The sequence below is a fragment of the Nothobranchius furzeri genome, chromosome 3, assembly GCF_043380555.1.
Source record: "Nothobranchius furzeri strain GRZ-AD chromosome 3, NfurGRZ-RIMD1, whole genome shotgun sequence".
Classification (NCBI taxonomy): Eukaryota; Metazoa; Chordata; class Actinopteri; order Cyprinodontiformes; family Nothobranchiidae; genus Nothobranchius; species Nothobranchius furzeri.
The window spans coordinates 42,205,948-42,230,586 of record NC_091743.1 but is presented as its reverse complement, the minus strand read 5'-3'; the positions used below and the strand labels follow the sequence as shown (position 1 = coordinate 42,230,586).

Below are 24,639 nucleotides of genomic sequence, written 5' to 3'. Positions count from 1 at the left end.
AGAGAGGAAAATTATCTCAGCCTGACCCAAACAAAGTGTTGCCCCCCCCCCCCCCCCCCCATCTTCGGATTGGTGGACTTCAGCCTGGCGAGGTCATCAACCTGCAGGAGTCAATGTGCTCTGCACTTCTCCAGAGATCCAACCCCCCCCCCCCCCCCCCCCCCCCCGCCTTCCTATTGGGTCTCATGTTGTGTTGTCTGAAGTCTGTTACATATCTGTCTGAGGTGTTTTTTTTTTTTTTGCAAAGCTGCCCTCCTGGTGGGAGGGTAGCTGTGAAGTGCCTTTTTTCCCTCCTCCCGAATCAATTCCTCATTTAACCCTCTTATCTCTGTTAAGGTAGTGCGACTCAGGGTCGACTCAGGGTCACAGTCACCAATTCTTGTCATGTGTCTTGCCCATGTATGTCTGATCTCTGAATTGTGTGTACTGAAACTCTAATTTCCCCCTGGGATTAATAAAGTATCTTTGATTTGATTTGATAGGGCATAAAAAATAGACTCAAAATGTAATGGATGCATTCCTTGGCTTCAGCAACACGTCCAAAACATTACACACTGCGGCCAGCAGAAAGGAACCCATCCACTACAACGGTGGCTAAGTGCTGCAGAGTTTGTTTCACAGCCATTCTGCCTCTGGTGGAAAGTAGGGATTACCCCTCCTTTCCACCGGAGCCGTCAGCAGCAAGTTACTGCAGCAGCACGTCTTGCTCGCGAATGATGCTGCTTGGCCCTTCCCACGAGACACGAAGCAGCAGGGGAGCAGCTGTCACCGACAGAGCACGAAGCCATGCGACATTAGCAAAATCACGCGTAACTTCATCAGTAAACATAACAACAAGCAGGAGTAATCACTTCAGTAATCAACCTTTCGTCGTTCATTATGGAAAAACAAGGAGACCACAAGCTAGGTGATAACTTTTTTAAAGTAAAGCAACCAGAAGGCAGTACGTTTCTTTATTCTGAAAATCTCAGGAACCTTCGCTCCGTTTCCCCGTCAGATTTCCTGTCATTCCTTCCCCAAAAATGTCAAACTTGACCTATTTCAGAGGCGTAGCGCGTAGAAAATAGAACCGGCGCGTAAGGGCCACGACATGCTGCTCCTGAGACGCGGCCGACTCGCGCTGCTGACGGCTTCGGTGGAAAAGGTTCTGTTGACCACAGCGGTTCCTATCAGCAGCTATGACGTGCTGCTGCAGTAACGTGCTGCTGAAGGCTCCGTCACGGCTCCGGTGGAAAGGAGGGGTCAGGGTTATAAATAACTTCTGGGTTGCTCCTTTCACTGGCTAACATACTGTCCACAATTCTGGTTGTATTGCAAATGCCGACACTGTAACATCACAGATTGTAAATAAAGACTTCGTCCCTCTTTGGCTTTTTTTAAAAGCAGATAAACTGGCAACGCCTCAGCTGCCTTAGAAGGAAATCTATTTCCCTACAAATCCAACATGACTGAGACATTAGAGACTGTTCTGTGATTATTTCACTGTAGAATTCTTACTGGTTGCACCTTTAAACACTGCCCTAGGACTCTTAAACCCCTTGTTTAACCAGAGTATTCTTGCAATGGTCAAAATTAAACAATACTGGTAATGAACGGCTGCAGAAAATATCTACAACATGCTGGATTAGTCCTTAACTCGAAGAACACTGTGCACCACTAGTGCAAGTGTAAGTGAACAAAAGCCAAACTCAACTAAAAATGTAATAAAGGGGATCTCATGGGTAACACTGATGTGTTTATCTTTACATCTTCACCCTGCGGCACTCTAGAGATAGATGTTTTTGCCACTTGAAAGTTGCAGTCACACATTTCATGGCAGTTACACAAACCTTAGTGAGAGTGCGTTGAGGAAACGCTGAAAATCTTAAATAACTTCCCCAGATCTTAAAAGTGAACTAATGTCTCACACTGAAAGCTGAAGAAATAATTGTATTAGTAATATTAGTAAAATAATAACTTGAAAGTTAAATGTTAAAGTTGCGTCTAAAGTAATTTAAAAAGATTTACACTAAATCATCAGAAACTAATTTTATTTTTCATACAAAACTTGTTCATAAAAGATTATAAAACCTTTATTTTTAAATTACAATCAATTAAAAACAACAAAATGTGTTTTGCACAAACTGCTAAAGTAAATACAATATAAACAAAGAATGCTTGTTGCTGAATGTAAAGTACAGAGTTGTTAGGCAGGTGGATGATTTTCCGGTTTCAGATGTTTTTCCAGCTGTAATGTGATCTGCTGGGACCAGTGCTGGTTGTAGTCTGACAGATGCTAGGAGGACCTCAGAATTACATTTCATCCATCTGGGTTGGAGCTGCGAGCTGTCAAAATGCTTTCCGGTGAAGTCTCAGTGTCAGTGGCTGAAAGACAAGTCCAGGACTACCAATGCCTTACTGAGCATCCTCGTATCTTCCACCGCCTACACACTATGTCAATGGGGGTATCCCAGGACAGAGATTCCCCATTTTACTTCCCTCTCCACTCAACTGCTGATGTGCTGCTACAGCAGATAATGTAAAGATAATATCTGATGATACAACAAAGAAGCTCTAAGGGGGTGTATCTGTGTTCATTTGCTGGAATGAGCTGGTAGAGTCTGATTGACCATTTTGTGAAGTGCATCAGTGTGATGAGTCCGGATCAGTTTGTTGTTGCAGTAAACTCCCAGGTAACGGAGTTACACTCTACTGTATGCAATGGTTTGTGATTTATTTTTTGTACCTCCTCTGTCATGAAGGTGCCACAAATAACAGGTATTGACTTTTTTTTATTTATATTTAAGCAAGAGGAAATCTGCGTGTCTTTTATTTTGAAATTTTGCCAGATTCTTTGCAGTGCTTCTGTCTTTTATTGCTCTGGCAGTGTAGCACGTAAAGATTTAGACCTGTAATAACTCGTAAATTCAGAGGAGACTGAGAACACAACAGTTCTGAGACACGTCTATAAGGTGTTGCTGTGTGCCCAGTGGAACAAAGCAATGACTGTAACGACAACCAATAGCTGTGTTTCACCCTTTGCCGGTCAAAGAAACTGATGGTTTAGTGTGTATGGCAGTTCACCTGTAATGATTATTTCTGATTATAATCAGTCACTGAGTTTTTCATGTAGGCTGAACATGAAATAGTCTCCTACACCCATCTCCTGCATTAGCTTCTGACAGAAAATAGAAGGTGAAATGCTTGGATTAGAAAAGCCTGACAGATATGTCACACTGTAACGGGGAAGGTTGTTGTTGGTTTAGCGTCCAGGAGTCAGCAGAGCACGTTTTGTCTAGTAGAAGCTAACCATTAGCATTAGCAGCTCCACCACACAGCAGAACTCCTCCAGTCTTGTGTTATTTCTAAAGATAAAATATCAACGTTGTGGAGACAGACATCAATGTTGCAGAGCAAACAGCCAGTAGTACAGTCCTGTTGTTATCCAGTCAGAGGGAAGATTTCCAAATATCAGGTAATAAGCTATCTGACGCCATTTTCTCCTCCAGCTGACTTATACTTCTGATACATGCTCATCTGAGCGTTATTTTAATAAATACAAGTTAAAAGGCATTCATTCCAACTAGAGACCAAGTGAACAAGTAATCCACACCATTAAAATATAATGTATGTGAAAAAAATATCTGTTTTAATATGTACTTTACTGAATAGTGTTGATGCATGATTAACCCACCGACACCACCAACACCCCACTGACTGGCCCATGGAAAAGTTGTCCTGCAATGCAAAAAAAAAATGTTGGGGCCCACAGTGTTAGAGCTCTGTGTGGGAGAGGGATGATGGCTCCATCCACCCCAGTGCCAAGCTGGTAGGCAGGCAGAAAGCAGATTCGGTAATGAACTCACCAGGGGTCGAAGATGGGTAAGAACCATGAGAGAGAGCTCAGACAGAAACACTGAATAATGATTCGTGGTTTAAAAACTCCAAAAATCTTTCGTCAAAAACACTGATATGTTCAGGGATCTCTTCGGCTTTATTTATGAAGGCCACTCTCTCTCATTTTAGAACAGTCTAATTTTGTGAGTTAGCTAAATATTTGTTTCAATCAATTAAATTTCATTTTCAAAAGGTAATTTTATTTACATTCAAGTTTGATTCTAAAAACGTCTTCCTGTATGTTTAGACTTTATTTTAAACATTGTGGAGGAACACAATGGTAAATGGTAGATGGCCTGTATTTGTACAGTGCCTTCGTATAGTTCTAGAACCCCCAAGGCACTTCACAACACAATGTCATTCACCCATTCACACACACCTTCACACGCTGGTGGGGATGAGCTACGATGTAGCCACAGCTGCCCTGGGGTGCAATGGCAGAGGCGAGGCTGCCGAGCACAGGAGCCACCAGCCCCTCCGACCACCATCAGCAGGCAAGGTGGGTTAGTGCCTTGGCCAAGGAAGCAACAGCAGCATTCTCTGGTCAGAGCCGGAATTGAACTTCCAACCTTCTGATTACTGGACAACCCGCTCGTCCAATGAACTCTGCTACTTCTGGACAGTTCTCATTATTTAGTAATGCAGAGCCTTATTCAGGTGACTGGTCTTCTTTGGAGGTAAATGGCCTGTATTTGATATAGCGCCTTCTAGAGTCATGAAACCCCTCAAGGCGCTTTACAACACAATCAGTCATTCACCCATTCACACACACATTCACACACTGTTGGGGATGAGCTACAATGTAGCCACAGCTGCCCTGGGGCGCACCGACAAAGGCGAAGCTGCCGAGCACTGGCTCCACCGGTCCCTCCGACCACCACCAGCAGGCAACGTGGGTTAAGTGTCTTGCCCAAGGACACAACGACAGACTGAGCAGGACTCGAACCTGCAACCTTCCGATTACGGGGCAAGCACTTAACTCCTGTGCCACCGTCGCCCCGAGGGACTCCTAGGTTATTTTAAGGAGACCTGTCTGAACACTTTGGATACTATCGCGCCTCTTTGAACCAAGAAGGGTTATCGGGCTGCTATCTTGTGGTCAATTGACCACAATCGGGCTGCAAGAAAGGAATGCAGGAATTGAGAAAGAAAAAAGCAAAAGGACAAGCTGCAAATATCTTTAATTGCCCTAAGGGAAAGTTGGAAATTCTATCAGAAAATTGTCTAATCTGAAAAGACTGACTATTATTCCAGCCTTGCATCTGCAAGCACCAATAATTCACTAGTTTTGTATGCTGTAGTGATGTTATGTTGGCAAATGAAATGGCTCTTAGAGCCGGCTCTTTGAAGTGACCTAGTCATTTTTTTTTCCTTTCTTGCTCTCCCTTTCTCTCCATGCTTAAGATGCATGTGATTGGTCAACTCCTAAATGAGCCCTTTTCATTAACCCTTTACATGGTTAGTAAAAAGTCACTGAGACCCCACCGCCCTCTGTAGCCAGAATGCCACACTTGCAACTTCAGAGTGGCGAATCACTGTTTAGCTGATAATGACGGCTGGGGAGATATTTCACACTGCCTTGTCTCCTTTGAAATAATAAAAAGTTGATTTAATGCAAGTCTGGTCAATAATTTCACACTGCAGATGTGTTGAAAAATTGAGTAAATTTGGTCTTTAAGGTAAACACCATGTGTGTACAGAGGTTTTTTTTAGCCAGAGGCCAATTCGCAAATCTTGTCATTGGCTGGACTTTATGAGACAATCAAATAACAGCATTTATAATATTTACCATCATCACACACACACACACACACACACACACACACACACACACACACACACACACACACACACACACACACACACACACACAACAGTGACATAAATAAATTAGTTAAGTTGAAAAGAACAATCTGTGTTCACTGGTCTGTTTCTGTTCCAGTCATTTTTTCACCTGGGAGTTAAAAGTTGTCAAATGTGTTGACATTTTTATTGTTGATGGCAGGTTGCTCCAAATCTGAGGTCCTCTAAATGAGGATGAGGATTGACCAAATTTGAAAGACTGATCTCCCAGAAAATCAGAGCCTGTCTGCCCACCCCCACCCATATAGATCATCAGAGGATGTGATCAAGAGCACCCTAAAAACAGCACTGAGCCATAGAGTATTGGTAGAGGTAGGTAAGTCCGCTCTCCCTGGATTTTGCTTCAGTCTTCTACCACATCATCCCAGATGTTCTGGTGCAGAAACTTCTGCATCTGGGCCTCTCCTCTCCCACCCGAAATCCTCATCTCTAGAGTTCAGTCTACTGAAACAGCTCTTCTTGGGGTTTCTAATGACCTTCTGACTCGCAGTGATGCAGGGGACTGTTCTGTCCCTCAAGGTTCTGTACTGGGGCCTCTACTTTTCCTCTTCTATCTGATCCATCTTCAGCACACTCTGAGCTATTTTAAAGGAATCTCATACAATCTTTATGCAGATGACATCCAACTGTACATCACCAAGACTCTGGCCCATGGCATGTCTAAACTGCAGCTTTTGCACACCTGCTTACTCTATTAAAACCTGGATGGCTGAGAACTTCTACATCTGTTTACACTTTTATGTTAGGTCCAGTTGTCCAGTTTTGGTGGCTTTATTAAATGTAGGGTTAGTGCTAATTCAAGCTAGGAGGACACCATGTCCTATAGCCTTAATGAGGGCTGGTCTGAGTTAGTTTGTTCATGGTGGCCTTCCCATCGATTTTCTGTTCAGGTTTAAAAAGTAGAATAATTTACTGCGGTCTGGCTGTGTGTCTGTTGCTTGCAGTGGCGGCTCCAGAATGCTTTTCTGCAGGTGCTATGAAGGAGCTAGTCTTTTTATTGAGGGCGCTATGAAGGAAGTGGTCATGCGTACCTGTTATTCTCTAAAACACCTTCAACACTAGCAGATACACATGCGTGCACAAAACCTCAACAACACCTGAACCAATCATTAATATACATCATAAACATATGAACAATCGCTGACTTTTCCATGAAATCATAAACACATACAGCCACACAGAAAACCTTCTATAGTGTTGCAAGGTTAGCTAACGTTAGCATTTCCAGCGGCAAAACCCTCGACTGCTGCGGCGGTTGAGGGTTGACGCTCTTCAACCAGATCTGCAGATTTATTGTGGGTCTGAGATCACTTCCAAACATTCATTCGTTTCTGACTGAACCCGTGGAAATATGGGCAACAAAAACCGATCCATTTTATTACTAGCTCTACCTTTCACTCGTTCACAGGTGGAAAATGAGGTCAAAGGTTCACATCAATTTTTCTGTTTTGGTTTAAGTTTTTACTATCTATATAATTTACTGATTATTTTTGTATTGTATGTTAAATATTATCACATCTGTACGTTAAATTAAAATTAAATTATAAAAAAATATATCTAATATTTCCTTGGGGGTGCTTTGGGGGTGCAATGACTAATCCAGGGGTAGCTATGGTGCCCCCCTGGTGCCGCCACTGGTTGCTTGTTGACCTGTTGTTGACTGTGGTTTCTCTGATTGTTACCAGATTTATAACTATTTGGAGTAACCCAGACTGAGGACTCAGGTGAATGGTCTTTAGTCCATACTTTCTCCATCCCTTCTCCCATCGTTTTACAGTCTAACAGCTTGACTGGAGCAGACTGGAGGGCCTTGGTGATGGTGAGCTGAACCCTTTTGAAGGGGGAACGAGTGCATCTCTCCATGTTCATGATCAATCACTGCACCATGGTATTTATAGCACTTGCTGCACCTGTGAGTTTAGACAAAAAGCCTGCTATGAAGTTGAAGTACATCACTTGTGCTGGTTTGAATTAAATCATCATTCTTCAGCTCTCAAAGTTGTGTTCAGTCTCCATTTTCTGTTGTGGCCCAATGAGCAGGCTGACCACCCAATGGTATAACACAGCAAAGCTTATTTAAGAGACAGCCTGTAACTTACCCACTTCCAGACAACCCGTGACTACTTTTTATGTTTAATTTCAATAATAAAATCAACGAAATAGTTATTTTTAGTATCCGACTGCTGACAGGATTGTTGTTTTCGATATTTGAGCCATCATCTCCTACTACTAGGACATCCCAGCAGCAACGGAAGGAGGAGAAAGAGGGAGGAGGAGAGGAAGAGTGGCAGCAGGAGGGAGGGAGGGAGGGAGGGAGGCTGTTCCGCTTGAATGGCCGGAGCAGTCAGAAGGCTGCTCGGTAGGAGAGACAGACAAGACAGCGCTCTCGCTTTTGCGCTTTCCTTGTTTGGCTTTCATCCTGCCGGCCGCGCGTACGTGCGTCCCGCTCCGCTCCACTCCGCGCCACGCTCCAGCACGGCTCAAGGAGGGACGACCTAGGAAGGGAGGGCGGAAGAGTTGACGCATCGGAGCGAGTGGGCACAACGAGGCTTCACTTTCCCAGATATAATGCAACCTGCCAGACGCCGCCGCTCCGCCACCGACTCGCGCCACTGACACCGAGAGAGACGCAGTGGAGGCAGGGACGAGAGCCGGGGATGGATGTGAAGTAGCGGCTCGGCTCGGCACGGCACCGCTCGGGAGGAAAGGAGCGATTGTAAGGACCATATTTCTGCGCCAAGAAAGTGGAGACGCTGTTTTATATTTTTCTGCTTTTGGCCCGAAGCGTCACCCCACAGTGATGTCTGTGCGCACAGTTTGGTTTGCTGTCAACAATACGGAATAGTCTGTGATTTCCTCAAAGACATAAATAAACCTGCTGCACACAACAGGTAAGATTATTATTATTTGTTTTTTATGAACTTCGTTCTTGAGCATCTTGGAGTTAAATATCCAACATATCAGCTGAGTGAGTGCCAGCTCAGACACATCAAACCGAACTTTTTTCCGAGGTCCCAGCAGAACCTAGGTCTGTGTGTGGAAGAGAGGCAGCTGTGGCAGTATTGGCTTTCTCTGAATTTCCCCGCGCGCTGATCGCATTTGCGCGTGTCTGCTTTGTTGTGGGACTATCATGGAAGCGAAGTAATCTGCAGGCGCGCGCCTCTCCCATCTGTGCAGATTTTCGTGTATCCTGCCGACGTTGACCCTTCCATCCAATCCGATAATCCCAGAGGATTCAGTTGAATATGCTTCGCTGACCACCTCCCAGCGGGTGGGGTGTGGGACATCCACCCTATCCTGGGGCAGATACATTTATTAAAAAACAACAATAACTGGAACACACTTCAGTTGAAATGCTTTTCATGCTTATGGACTTTTTGAAAGTTTAAATATTTGTTTAAAGATTTGAAATGAGTTGTTTTGTTTCTGAGTTTCTTCGTGGTGTATTTACCAGCTTGCGAGGCTAACCTTCCACCACCTGCAGTTTACAGAGGAAGCTTCAAAATGAGACCATCTGCAAAAGTAATCAGTAATTCAAGTGAGAGATCATCTAAAGGCTCAGCCAACCCTTTTTTTTTATCTACTGAACCTCAGATTATTGTAGATTGTTGTTGTTTCTGGCACAAGTTATCCACTAGCTGCTGTAAAGTAAAACTAAATCTTTGTACCACATTTTACTGTAAAACTAATAGTAACATTAGTATAATATTGCTATTTATGGTTACTGTAATTCATGTTATAGAGCTAAAACGGTTACTGGTTTTAATGGCCAAATAAAATCTGCTTTACTGTTAAAACGGTGTATATGTGACTGCACTAAACAGCAAGCTTGTGTTTGTCTTTTAGACAGGAGAAGACAGCGGTGAGATATTACCAATACGATACAGAAAGACCAACGGTAGTGAAGGGAAATTGTGTCTCCATCTGCAACGTTCGCTTCTGTTAGATGCATCACAGCTTAAGTAAAGTCAGCTATACACTTCAGTAGTGTTTCACAATATCACTTGTGGCTTGATTGTTGGGTTTGTAGTAACAGGAGAGGAGTGTTTATATATTAGAAGTGAAAAATAATAATGATGTAATAATTACTCTGACAGCATCAACGGAGACAGCCCTTTTCCTTCAAAACAAGTTCACAAAAAGAGCCTGGAGTGTCTTCACATGCACATAACTTCCCTTAAAGCCCATTCACAATATAAGATGCCCTGGAAGAAAAAGAAAATATGCAAAAAAATAACTAAAACATTTGAAAGTGATTTAAATATTTTCACCATTTGTGAAAACAAACAAACAAACAAACAAACAAACAAGGGATTTAAAGCTATTGTGTCATATTTTGGTCCTGCAGAACAAACAAATATGATAAAATGATAAATGACTATACACAATGATCTTCATATTTATAGTTGTTCCTTCTGTACTATACAATCTACAGTATTTATCAGAGTAAAATGTGTTTTATTTTTTTCAAGTAAAGGATGCCTCTCCCTCCCCCTCTAACAAAAACAAAACAAAACAAAAAACACAATCATCAGCTGGATGAAATCAAAAAAATACCCTAAAATAATATAATTCTTTGTGCCTTTAATCAAAGATGGAGGACTAGCATATCGTTATAGTCAGCCATTTTTACTGTTATTTCCACAAGTGTGGAAATGTGTACATGCTCAGGTCATGTTTGTAACGGAGAGCTGGTTTTCCAAATATTTCACCTATATCAGTAAAAAGATGGAAGTTCAGTATACTCTACTGCGTGCTTCAAAATAAAAGCATAATTTAAGTGTGTGACCGACAGCTGCAGTAACATACAGTAGGGAACGTTCAGAAAACAGTAAAAATGGTTGGTGTATTCACAGCACCATGTGAGCTGCTCTGCGAGCGATCTGTTCCACAGACTTGTAATCTGACTGGACAAGAGTTGAACTTATTCTAAAGGGGGAAAAAAGAGAGAATTACTTCATCCTACAAGGATTCAGCGATGGGGATTAATCCTCAGCTCTTCTGAACACGGCAGCAAAACATCTCCTCAAAAGCTCGAAAGGAGAAATTTGCACTCTTCTGAAATCTAAGCAGAAAGATTCTGTAAATGGGCTGACAAATGGATGCGCTGATTTAAATACCAAATAGCCCAAAGCCTCCCGGTTAAAGATGCTGCGTCATCATAGCTGCATGCTGTCAGGCACCTGTTGGCGTCAGCTCTTGTGGCACAAGTGTTAGTAACATTAAGAGATGCTGCTGTTTGCCGGAGCAGCTTTGAATCTGTTGTTCAATGAGGATCAGGATTGGAAGAAAGCAGCCCTTGGTGGCTGGCCACGTGCCACCAGCCAACAAGCCTGTCAGGACTGACGGGGCACAGCACTGACATGAAGAAATACCCGGGATTGGCACTTTTAGAGGCACCACATAAAACATTCATCCAACGCTTTCCTCCGGAAGTCGCCTTTCGAAAAAACGTGTCATCAAGGTCATTTTTATTTCATGTCTCTTCAGGAACGGCTCCTGAAAGGGCGAGTTGGTGAGGAGTGTGTGTGTGTGTGTGTGTGTGTGTCTGAATTGACCAGCGTCCAAGATCCGTCAGTACGAGAGCTTTTGAACTGTTGACTCCAGAGTGACTCATATGAGTTCAAACATTACAGCTGGTCTCTTGTTAAAACTGAACAGGAACACGTTGGAGAGTCTGGTGGGACACAAGCTGGTAAGACTTGTTGCATTCGTTTGGAGCTTTCCATTTGTGATGAATCGTAGTCATTAGGTTCCCCTGGAAGTGAATCAAACCACAGGCTCAACCAGAATTTCTTTAATATCACATTCAATTGTTTAAATCGGATTTATTGGTCCAGGATGAATAATTATGGAAGAGTATTGCTAACATTGTGAGGAAAGAAATAAAGGATCGGTATTTCATGTTAATGAGAATGTTTCTCATTATATGAACTTGTTCTAATAAGACACTGTTTCGCATTAACTCATTCACTGCCGATGACGACTAAAGTCGTCATTTGCATTTTTTTTTACTGTGCGGGAGTCGGAACGAGCCCCCCCGCCGAGAGAACAAATATATCAGCTCTAAAGTCGATCTTCATCCGCATACGTGCCATGATCAGGAAGCAGAAAATCCATGTGTTAGGAGATCGTTTTGGGTCGTTCCTGTAAAAAAGTGAGGTGCGAACCGGAAAAGCGTCTGCCAATCACAATTCGACAACGGATTATGAAAGAACGGATAATGCTCGAATCACGCGGATTCTTCCTGATGTAAGAGGTGAGTCTCCACTTTGTTTTGGTAGTTTTGGCGTTGACATCATCCTAGCGCGCAACGTTCTGTGACTCTTAAAAAAACAGTAAAAACGGCGAGAAACGCTGGCAGCGAAGGCCGTTAGCGATCAGGAAATGGCTGGCAGTGAGTGAGTTAATGAGAAAGTTTAATGCAACAACGTGTTAAATATCTTGCAATAACAATAATAAGTCATAACAGTAAAATGGCGATTATACATTGAGGCAAAAAAATGATTTAGTCAGCCTCCAAGTGTGCTAACTCTCCCAACTATAAAGACGAGAGGGGCCTGTAATTTTGTCCGTAGGTACACCTCAACTATGAGTTAACAGGAAAATAAATCCTGAAAATTATATTGTCTGATTTTTGAAGAATTTATTTCCAAATTATGGTGGAAAATGAGTATGTGGTCAATGACGAAAGTCCATCCCAATACTTTGTTATAAATGATAAAGGTCAGATGTTTTCTGTAAGTCTTCACAAGGTTTTCAACACTGTTGCGGGCATTTTGTCCCCTTCCTCTAGAGCAGTGATGTTTTGGGGCTGTCACTAAGCAATATAGACTTTTAACACCCTCCACAGATTTTCTGTGGTTGAGATCTTGAGGCTGGCTAGGCCACTCCAAAACCTTAAAATGCTTCTAATGAAGTCACTCCTTCATGACCCGGGTTGTGTGTTTGGAATCACTGTCATGCTGAAAGACCCAGCCATGTTTCATCGTCAATGCACTTGCTGAAGGAAGAAGGTTTTCACTCCAAATCTGATGATACATGGCCCGGTTGATTCTTTCCTTTACATGGATCAGTCGTCCTGGTCCCGTTGCAGAAAATCAGTTCCAAAGCATGATGTTTCCACCCCCATGCTTTACAGTAGGTATGGTGTTCTTTGGATGCAACTCAGCATTCTTTTTCCTTCAAATATGATGAGTAGAATGTTTACCATAAAGATCTATTTTGTAGGGCTGTAGCGAAGCCTCGATGACGTCGACGGCTCGATTCTAAAAATTCGTCGACGTCAGATCCGGCAGTCGACGCACCACGCCCACTTGTTGCATCCCCAGGAGTTTGTAAAGAGAGGAGGAATCTGCCTGTTTTTCCTCTAGTTCGCCCTCTTCTCCGCCTTCACTAACATCTCCACCAAATACCGAAGACCCGGAACAATGTCCGTCCACTACTAGATTCCTTTCCTGTTTTGCCCGCCTTCGTCTCCCGGCAACGGACAACAACTTCCGGGGTCAGATGCGCTGCTTCGTCTCTACGGCAGATGTAGAAAATCACCGGGAGCGTTTCTCCCTTCATAAAGGAGCTTCTTTCAGACATTACTAGAGCTGTTTTGGTGGTAGCCGTCTCTCTGTGCTGGTCTGTTTGCTGTTATTTTTGGTTTATTTAAACTTGGTAACTTGAACTTAACGTTGGCAAAGCTACTGTTAGCATTTTTTGGTCTTGGCCATAGTGGAGTTTGGAGTGTGACTGTTTGAGGTTGTGGACAGGTGTCTTTTATCCACCTTATGTTTCATGTTTCTTATGAAAATAAGAAACATGAAACAATGATGTGAGCAACATCTGGTAAGATACTGGAATTACCACATACCCATTGGTTTACATGTTAAGGTTTTGTTACTATTACCAGTTTATTTGAACATTTGAAGAGGGTTTTTTAAATTGTTTTACCACTGAAATATGTACTCGTGTGGCTTGGAAGATGTTGCGCTGTGTGTGGTTGTACAAACAACCAGAGAAAATTTAATTTGTGGCTACAAGAGTGATGTTTAGAACATGCACCTTGGAGTAAGAGAGAGAGTGGCTGCCAGCCTCCTCTGTCTATAAAACCAGAGTATACCTTTAAACCGGTAACCGGCCCATTCCTGCTCCGGTGTTTTATTTAGTCTGACTAAAATGAGTTTATATTTATCTTTGTGATCTTTATTATAGTTGTAGTATATAGTTTCCTCTAATGTAAATGTAGTTTTTTAGGGTTAATCTGGATATTTAAGTCATTTTTTTATTAACCCTGCCATGTACCAACACCACATTCTGGTTATTTACACAAAATTGCTGACAGGATTCTCTTTTACCGTGCTACACAGAATAGAGTGGCAATCACTCAAAAACATGTGTTCGCTTGTTTAGGTGTGTTACTTTTTACAATTAATGTGACTTCTTTATCTTTTACAATCTTCACTTATTAAGGGAGTTAATAAATCAACTAAATATTAAAATTATATATTTAATCATAAGAATATTTGACAAATATTATTTGATGAATGTGCAATTTTTCCAGTCTCTACATACATGTTTTTCTTATTTTTTTCTTTTTATGTTTCCCCCCCAGCATTTATTTCACTGTCAGGTTTCTTAATCAAAGAAGAAACTTTTTTTATGCTGCCCAGACAAAAAAATAAATGAAAAAAAAATTGATTTAAAAATCAATTTCTTAAGTGAAATGTAACTCTATACTGCTTTTAATCCTGTTAAAACACAGCTTCCTGCTATACTTAAATGCTTTTACTGACAGACATCTTCCCACACAATATAGCCAACCTGTTGCTTGAAATCCCTTAAAGGGAAATTTCCCAGTCAGGACGGTGAACGAATCCATTTGGAAATCCAAGAGGAATGTTTGTGGTTATTATAATTCAATGAGTTGGAGGAGCGGTTAAAGCCATGTGAGGATGTCACTTTGACATTTTTACAAAATGTTCAAAATTATGTTTAGAAGCCTAAAAGCAGGGTGTCAGCTCCTGCTCCAGGCCACGCCCAGAAGCCGCCAGTGCTTTGGGCTTGCTGGGGAGTTACCCCAAAATTCCACTACCTCCGCTCCGGCACGAACTCCGCAGCAAAATCGGTCCCGTTGTAGTCAATCAGAGCTGTTCCACTACTTCAGCCGTGCGGCACAGTGTGCCGCCCGCCGTTCCACCAGCCGGCAAAAATAGGATCGATTCTATTTTTGCTGGACGCTGAAGCACCTCCGCAGTCAATGGACAGAAATCACAACCGCCCAACAGGAAATGGAGCAAGCACAACTTCCGTTATTTCACAATAAATCGATAAACAAAAAGCGTTTTTTGTTTAACAACTTTTAACAACTATCAATGGCGGTTGAACTTTAAATGCACAAAAGTAAGCCATAAATACAGTTTCTACTATCAAAGTAGTCACACTTTGTTGATCCAAACACGGCTGATCTCTCAACACAAATGATGGGCAGATTAAACTGTTCATGCCGATGCTTCTCCCACACAACAGGTGTTCGGATATAACTTCCGCGTTTATTGCTCGGACTGTATCGCAAGATCTCGAAAATCCCGCGCATGCCTGTTTGCGCACCTCAGGTCTCCGCACCGGAGCAGAGCCATTGTAGACCAGTAAAAATTGAGTTCGGAAGCGAGTGGAAGGCAGGGGCAGGGCGGAGCGGAGGTAGTGGAATTTTGGGGTTAGTCTGACCCCTGAACGAGTTGCAAGATGTCCACAGCACCATGCTTCCCTATGTGCTGTGTTTGAAGCTCAGTAATATGTTTTGACAAGAGTCGTCTCAAGGCACTTCACATATTAAACATTCCAATACAGGTCAGTTCATTAAGCCAATCAGAAAAAAGTTTCCTATGTAAGGAACCCAGCAGGTTGCATCGAGTCACTGACTTGTGTCAGAGTCTTTACAGCAATCCTCATACTAAGCAAGCAAAAAGACAACTAAGGAGGCATTCCAGCTATTAGATTAACATGTTAAAGGTGCAGTATGTAAGAATGTAGAAAGACATTTACAGTGAGAAAATCCCAAAAGAGTCTAATGTTTCTGTCATTTTGAAGGAAGGTTATACTGAAATGTATTTCACATCCGGCTGGCTGGAGGGATTGTTGATTTTTCTCCTGTCAAAACAAAGGAAGGAGGGACATAGCTACTGTTTACCATCAGTGAGGGCGTGGTTACCGTGTCATCTGCAAGCTAATACTGCAGCGTCCACAATTGTATTTTAACAATGGCCGGCAAAAAGCTCCAGAGTTGTTTAAAGTGGTTGCACTAACCAGATTTTACCACAGGATGTTATTTTAACCTCATTTCTACATAAAGCACCTTTAAAAAGATGCACAGCGAGGAGATACATTCAGAGTTGCCAACTTAGCGACTTTGTCGCCATTTCCAACGAGTTTTCAGACCCCCTTAACAACTTTTTTTCAAAAAAGCGCCTAGCGACAAATCTGGCGACATTTCTGACCCCCCTCAGCTACTTTGACTACAACTTTGTAGCCAACATTACCTGCAGATTAGCAATGCATCTGAAGCGACAAGTCCGTCCTTCCTTCCAGAAGATCAGAAAGAAAATGATCTGTGCATGTGCGTGCAGCATGATCATGCTACCCCCAATGACCAATCAAACCTTTTGTGGGTTTTCACAAGTCCATTATTTGAGATAGCTACCAGAGCTACGTAAAGGGCGACCACTCCTTCTGCCATCCTGCCGCATTTCGGCAGCTGAGCTCGGCTGGCACTGGCAGGCAGCGTCGCACTCACACATGGCTTCTCGCACCACTTGTGGTGCATTCAAGGAACATTGGACCTCTATGATGAGTTCAATAACGCTGCACATTTAAAACTTTTATTAAAAACAGAATAATACTGTAAGGCAAACACCTCAGGTCATTGGCAGTTTGCATGTAACGTTTCTGAATACTAAATATGGCCTGCTTCTTTTTACACAAAAGTACTAAAAACAACAAAACCAAGGTCCGGAGCCGGCCCGCAGCAGCGCGGTATAGCCTACATAAGTTGGTATATAAGTGGTTTCGGAGTATAAATTGCAGGACTGGCCAGACTATGAAAAAAAAATGCGACTTATAGTCTGGAAAATACGGTACTACACTGTTGTAATTTTATATTTTCTAAAAAGCAAAGTTCCCAATTTTCTCTGAAATGTTTTGTAGCAAAACCAAGTTACTATAATTCTATAATTAAGCCATTTTGATGTTTGTGTTGAAGAAAATAGGTATTTCATGGGGTAAATGAGTCTGATCCGGAAACCATTTCCAACTATAGGCCAGTCTCATATTTGCCATTTTGTGCTAAAACACTGGAGAGTGTTGTCTATCTGCAGCTTCAGTCTTTTCTTGCCCAAAATGACTTATTGGAACCATTTCAGTCTGGTTTTTGGCCTTGATACAGCACTGAAACTGCTGTCATAAAATTTTTTAATTTATATGTTTTTAGCAACTGATGCGGGTGAGGCTGTGGTTCTGCTGCTGCTGGACTTAACAGCTAGCCTGGCAAGCCAGACTAAATAAATGTATTATTTAGTCTGGCAACGCTCCATTGACGGCTCTCGGTTGTGGGGCGGGTTCTACCGTTGTCTTTCAAATGATCTCCGCATTCCACTGGACAATGAATGTGACATACTCTTGTTTCACTCTGTTGCATCATCCCACCCACCAGGCACATAGAGTGCCCTGATTGGCCCACAAAGCGGATAAAGCTCTGTGATTTGTTCACTAAGCAGATAAAGCACTATGATTGGCCCACCATTATGGGCCAATCACAGCTCTTTATGTGTTTGAAACCCCTCTAGAGAGCTGTGATTGGCCAGCCAGAGTCCTGGTAGAAGCTGCGGAGGTTCCAATGGAGCATGCCTAGTCCAAACTTTGCAAAGCACGAATTTGGTCTAGTTCACTAGGCTACTTAACAGCAGCTTTTGATACTGTTGACGATCAGATTCTATTGAATCAACTGGAACACTGGGTGGGGCCTTTTGGTTCTGCGTTAGAGTGGATGAGGTCCTACCTTTTGGATAGGACTTTCTCTGTTTCCCTCAGCACTTATTCTTCAGGAAATGCTAAGCTTAGGTGGGGGGTTCCTCAGGGCTCTGTTTTGGGCCCCCTGTTGACCCTCTATCTGCTACCACTGGGACTGTTGTTTAGACAACATAACATTAGTTTCCATCTCTATGCTGACAATTGTCAACTATACAGGTGCTGGCCAGTAAATTAGAATATCATCAAAAGGTTGAAAATATTTCAGTAATTCCATTCAAAACGTGAAACTTGTACATTATATTCATGCAATGCACACAGACCAATGTATTTCCAATGTTCATTACATTTAAATTTGATATTCATAAGTGACAACTAATGAAAACTCCAAATTTGGTATCTCAAAAAATTAGAATATTCTGAAAAGGCTGAATATAGAAGACACCTGCTGCCACTCTAATCAGCTGATTTACTCAAAACACTTGCAAAGGCCTTTAAAAGGTCCCTCAGTCTTGTTTTGAAGGCACCACAATCATGGGGAAGACTTCTGACTTAACAGCTGTCCAAAAGACAATCATTGACACCTTGCACAAGGAGGGCAAGACACAAAAGGTGATTGCTAAAGAAGCTGGCTGTTCGCAGAGCTCTGTGTCCAAGCACATTAACAGACAGGCGAAGGGACGGAAAGAATGTGGTAGAAAAAAGTGTACAAGCTCTAGGGATAACCGCACCCTGCAGAGAATTGTGACGACAAACCCATTCAAAAATGTGGGGGAGATCCACAAAGAGTGGACTGCAGCTGGAGTCAGCGCTTCAAGAACCACCACGAGGAGACTCATGAAAGACATGGGATTCAGGTGTCGCATTCCGTGTGTCAAGCCACTCTTGAACAAGAAACAGCGCAAGAAGCGTCTCGCCTGGGCCAAGGACAAAAAGGACTGGACTGATGCTGAGTGGTCCAAAGTTATGTTTTCTGATGAAAGCAAGTTCTGCATTTCCTTTGGAAATCAAGGACCCAGAGTCTGGAGGAAGAGCGGAGAAGCACAGAATCCACGTTGCATGAGGTCCAGTGTAAAGTTTCCACCGTCAGTGATGGTGTGGGGTGCCATGTCATCTGCCGGTGTTGGCCCACTCTGTTTCCTGAGGTCCAGGGTCAATGCAGCCGTCTACCAGGAAGTTTTAGAGCACTTCATGCTTCCTGCTGCTGACCAACTTTATGGGGATGCAGACTTCACCTTTCAACAGGACTTGGCACCTGCACACAGTGCCAAAACCACCAGCACCTGGTTCAAGGACCATGGTATCCCTGTCCTTGATTGGCCAGCAAACTCGCCTGACCTTAACCCCATAGAAAATCTATGGGGTATTGTGAAGCGGAGGATGCAATACGCTAGACCCAACAATGCAGAGGAGCTGAAGACGACTATCAGAGCAACCTGGGCTCTCATAACACCTGAGCAGTGCCACAGACTGATCGAGTCCATGCCACGCCGCATTACTGCAGTTATTGAGGCAAAAGGAGCCCCGACTAAGTATTGAGTGCTATACATGCACATTCTTTTCATGTTCATTCTTTTCAGTTGGCCAACATTAGAGAAACAAACATTTTTTCATTGGCCTTTAGAATATTCTAATTTTCTGAGATACCAGATTTGATGTTTTCATTGGTTGTCACCTATAAATATCAAAATTAAACGTAATAAACATCGGAAATACATTGGTCTGTGTGCATTGCATGAATATAATGTACAAGTTTCACGTTTTGAATGGAATTACTGAAATATTTTCAACCTTTTGATGATATTCTAATTTACTGGCCAGCACCTGTATATGCCTGTTAAACGGGGCCCAGAGGTAGCATACAGCATCTAGTGAATTGCCAAAAAGCTGTTGCCAGATTTATTTTCGGATCACATACCATAAGTAGTAGCCTATCACTCCCCTCCTGACAGCTATGGACTGGCTACCAGTGAAGAGCTGTATCTTGTTCAAAATCCTGAACAAGAGTTTGCTTCTAGACCTGCAGAAAAGGGACACACAACAATATAACAGGAGCAAGCTATCACTGCGTCAACTTGATGAAGAAATATAAAATCAACATTGTTTAACTGAACAATCACACGATAATAAATCACAGTGCATTAAGTGCCCACCATAGCCTTAAGACATGTGTTGAACGTGCCCAAGTCCATACTTATGAGAGCACCATGTGAGCACCTGTGTGTGTACACGCGCTTGTTTATGTAAGGTTTCTCTATAGGAGCGTCCAATAGAGAGTGTGAGGGGCCACAGATCTGCCCCCAAAGTTGTGTAGGAGATGGAGGGAGCTCCAAGTCCCAGAGATCCAGGAGCTGCCCCAGAGCACAGGGACCTCAGGGAGACTGTAACCAGAAAAGCCCCTGCCTCCCTCGAGAGGGGCAGAGGATCGCCCCGGGGGGCTACAGCCAGCAGCTGGCAGAGTCCGGGGAGATATCAGCGGCAAGCCCACAGGCCCGCCTGCAGCCTCCCATCCCCTAGCTGTCTGAGCCCGGAACCCAGCGACCCGGGACCCAGGGGCGACCACCCCCACTGGGGACCCAGCAGAGCCCAGGGACCCAGACCCACCAGACAGCCACCGGGATTGATCAGACAGACTCCAAAAATCTTAAACCCCCTGACCCGGGAGCCACGAACACTCAAACAGACCAAGGCACTGCACTTCACACCAGGTGTGGCAGGGGGAGGGGAGGCAAAGATGTATAGCATCAAAAGAAGTCCCAGGAAAGGGGAGGAGTCAAAGGCCCCACCTGACATATAAAGTCATACACAGACACAGTCACACACTCCCTCCCTCATACTCACACATACACATACAACAAAGACTTACAAAAATGCATGCCAGACACCCACTCATGCTCCCCATTCACACCCCATTCACTCTTGTCCAGGTACTGCTGCACAAGGGGTGCATGTGCATGTACATGTGTGGGTTTTTGATTAATTGGTGTCTCTGAATTGTCCTTAAGTGTCTTTAAGTGTCCCTATGATGGACTGGAGACCTGTCCTGGTTGTCCCCAGTGACTGCTGGAGTTATAAAAAACAGCTCTCTGGAATCAAACTCAGCAAATGCAATTAAGATGAAGAGTGAATACATTTTTCATCTGTTTTCCTCTCACTACTGATGAATTTGAGTGATCAAACTGATGGAGATTTACTCATTCAGATTAGTGTGAAGTGTTCAGAAAACTCTAAAGTACGTCTCATTGTAAAGAGCATCAGCACGGCTCTGTGTATTTGGAGCCCTGAGCTGCCAAGAACTTGTGTCTATAACAGAGCTCACAAGTATCGTCTGCACGTTCCCATCTCGGAGTTATTTTTGAATATTTAGATAAATAAAAAACATCTATGAGACGTTTCCATTTCCTGCTCCATTTATCTGCCTTTATTGCGTCTCTAAATGCCATATTTGTAATCCAATCACATTAGAATCATTTTCCTGCATTTGCTTCGATGCTCTGTCACTTCTGGGCTTCTGGTTTCAAGGCGCTGCCCTCTTCTGAGGTATGCCTTCACAGACAGTCTGAGCCAGCAATGTTTCCTAATTCAAACAATGTTGCACACCGCCTCTCCTTGGGAATGGCTTTAATTGAGTGCTTAATAAGAGCAACGCCACACAGCAACCAACTTCAGCAAGGGATGGGAGCGCTGGGACTGCTGCATTATTAAATGTTCTTACATAAGGCCTGAAAACATGAGTGAGCTCAGAGTGAGGCCGGATTCTTCTTGCTGATACAGCTCACCCCTCTCAAATGTTATTGAAGACCCTCAAGAGCACATTTTCAAAGCTTTATTATTCTTCACTGGGTGTTTCCCTTGTCTTTTGTCCCCGATTGAACACAACAGAAGCACTTAATAAATCTGCACTCCCCTTTGGGTATCAGTGTTTTGTCTTCCTTGAATCGAGATTTAAGGACCGAACCGAGGGGCTCAGAAAAGTGTTACAAAATCCGTGGAAATAATCCTGTTCTGCTACTTAAACTCACACAGTTTCCTCTGAATATTTCAAAGCTGCAAAATAGCAATTACCTGAAAGATTTCATTGTTGTTTCTCTTCAAATGTTCCCCGTCAGGAGCTGACTGGGTCATACTAACGCCTTCTGAACACAATAGGAGCATCACAGTAAACAGTGTGGCCTGATTATACTAAAGGAAGGGAACTGTGATAAGTAAGAGGAAGGAATTAGGATGAAATATGGAAGAAAAGTGGTCATAAAACTTATTGTTGAAGTTTCTTATCTAACTGAAAGGATTGTAACTATTTTGGCAACAAAGGATTGTCAACAGGGCGGATGTTTTTATTGAACAAACAACATGTACAACTTGTCCAAGGGCTGTTGCAGGAATTTTAGGAAGAATCCCATTGATCACAAGACTCAGGAGGGAATTTGGTCAGGATTGCACTCAAATGTTTCAGCAGGTTGTATTTTGATTATGGATAAAAAAATCATGTAATACTAATCTCTGAATTCTACTTGCAACTCGTTGAAAAGAAAAATGGCTCTATGTCATGTTGTTTGGATTGTGGAATAATTTCATCTCACCATCCTTATTAAACAGATCAGAGCAACAGTTATTACTAAATGGGCAAAATCTTAAAATTATACAACTTCAATAGGATGCAGTCTACTACTTCTACTACCCTCCACTCTTATTTTCATTAGTTATTGAACACTCGGCTGAATTAACCCAGTAATCACAATTGTGAATGGCCAAAGTCCTGTAAAATCTCCCCATATGCTGATGATATTCTACTTCGGCTCACAGATTAATATAAATTAGTAATGACTTCTGTGCCTTTTACCGTTACAGGATTATTTTTCTCAACTTAGAGACTTTAGATAGTTACACACTTAACCCCTCCTCTGCCTACTCTTTGATATTGGCTCAGGCTTGGTGTACCAGAGTGTAGAAATAACTTTTACCATTTGCAAACAATAAAGTTTGATCCTTTAAAAGTAAAAAAAAAATTGGATGTCAGAAAAGTTTTTGAGTACCCTAGCTTTGTCGAATTGCTCTCCTTAATAATACTTATTTTTTCCTGCTGGATCTCAAAAGAATGATTCGTGTTCAGCTTGCTTAAGAAATGATCCATTAGCTTTCCATGTAGAGTAAAGGAAGTCTCCTAATTAAAATATCAACCATGAACTTTCTAGGTGTTTCCTGATTATGTAAAGCCAACAATATCCAGAGTTATTGTTTTAAAAAGACTGCAGCAATCAGTTTGTCAACATGTGGCAGCATTTCGCTGTTGATGATTAGAAATTATGGGAAAAAATGAATGGACCAGAATCACCAAAATCACTTTATAATTTTAGCATCAATACAGACTATAACAAACATGCCTAAGACTGTGAAACTGGACCACATTTATAGAATTATGTAATTAGCTAAAAGGTGCATGAAGTGAGATTGACATCCTGTGGTCAGATTTGGGTACTGCAGTGCATGTGACAAAATAAACGAGTCAGCTCTGAGCAACTTTGCCAGTAATGGATCAGAAGATTCTAGATCTGGGTAGGCAGCTCTGTCCCAGAGGGCCATTAGTCAGCATGTTTTGGTTATTTCACAGCTTTAACAGGTGATTAACAGTCTTCTGCAGAACTTGACGAGCTGCTTCAACACATCTGATGCAATGATTGAATTACCTTCTCAGCTGCTCATCAAGCTGTGCAGAATACTTTTAATCACCTTCTGATTAAAACCATGTGTGTAAAAGTATTGAAACAACTAAAACATGCTGGATAGTGGGGTGTTTCTCAATGCCAAGGAACCTCACCTTGATGTCTTGGCCCCGCCCCAGTTGCCTAGGAGATACGTCATCAGGAGCCACCAAGACGTGTTCCAGTGTTCATGTTCTACCGAGGCGTGTGTTCTCCGTTTGTTAGCCGTTTAGCTAGCTGAGCAAGGAAACACGGGAGGTGTCTTGTAGCCTAGCCTTGGTCAAAAATTACCCAGAATATACCGCAGTATTTTCAAAAGGATGGCAGATCAGAAGCCGGCAGCTACTTCAGGGGCAAATTTCAAGTTTAAAAGTAAGTCAACTAATTTAAAATGTTAGATCCAAAGAAGTTATCTATGGTTGTTTAGTTGCTTATCAGATTCAAAATTCCTCTCCGCTAATGCACCACAGGAGTTAAAGAAATTGGCCAGAGGCTAGGACACGGACATGTGGCTCAGACGTTTAGCTGCAGCTGTAAACGCAATTTTCTGTTTTAATAAGGAACACGATAGTAAACAAAATACAGTGATTTACCATGCTAGCAACAGCAGCTACCTAGTATGACGTGTGTGAATGACGTAAGCAAAACACGGTTCTTTGCTGCCTGGAGGAGGGAATTTTGATTTTCTGTAATGAGTTATGACTAAATTCCTTAACAAAATGAAAAACTGAACACAGTTCATATTTATATAGATAGTAAAGTGTAGTTTTACTGTATTTCTACAATTTTAATGCTGAGTCTGGCCACTACCTTTAAGGATATCACTTCAGACTTAAAGAGTTGCTCAAACCTGCCTCAGAGTCCTTCTCCACTCTCATTTAAGTTTTGAAAAATATTACACTAGTAGGTGTTGCCCGGTGGACTGAGAGGGCGGGGCTGCGGAAGTGATGAAGGCGGATGGGTAACAAGGCGACGTTAGCTCTTTTCACTCTGAGTAGTCATTTGATGTGGAGGACGTTTTTCACCCTCCTTTCCCAGATAATTGAGAAGAAAGGGACCAAGTCTATTTGAAGGAGACAAGTGGACCTGAGCAGGGGCGGATTTAGGACTGAAGAAGATCCGGGGCTTAACACATGCGTGCGCGCACACACACACGTGACGCACTAGTCAACAACATATATATTACAAATCA

At 42.6% G+C, this 24,639-nt stretch overlaps 1 protein-coding gene across 2 annotated transcripts in view; it reads left to right on the top strand.

Annotated features, from left to right (window-relative positions):
* Positions 1-8,436: 8,436 nt before the first annotated feature.
* The window catches only part of cntn4 (contactin 4), a 322,925-nt gene continuing 306,722 nt past the window's right edge, over positions 8,437-24,639 (top strand). For both annotated transcript variants that reach the window (XM_054748366.2, XM_054748364.2), the window contains exon 1: positions 8,437-8,630. The gene's annotated coding sequence lies outside the window, so the exon portion shown is untranslated. The remainder of the gene's footprint in view (positions 8,631-24,639) is intronic.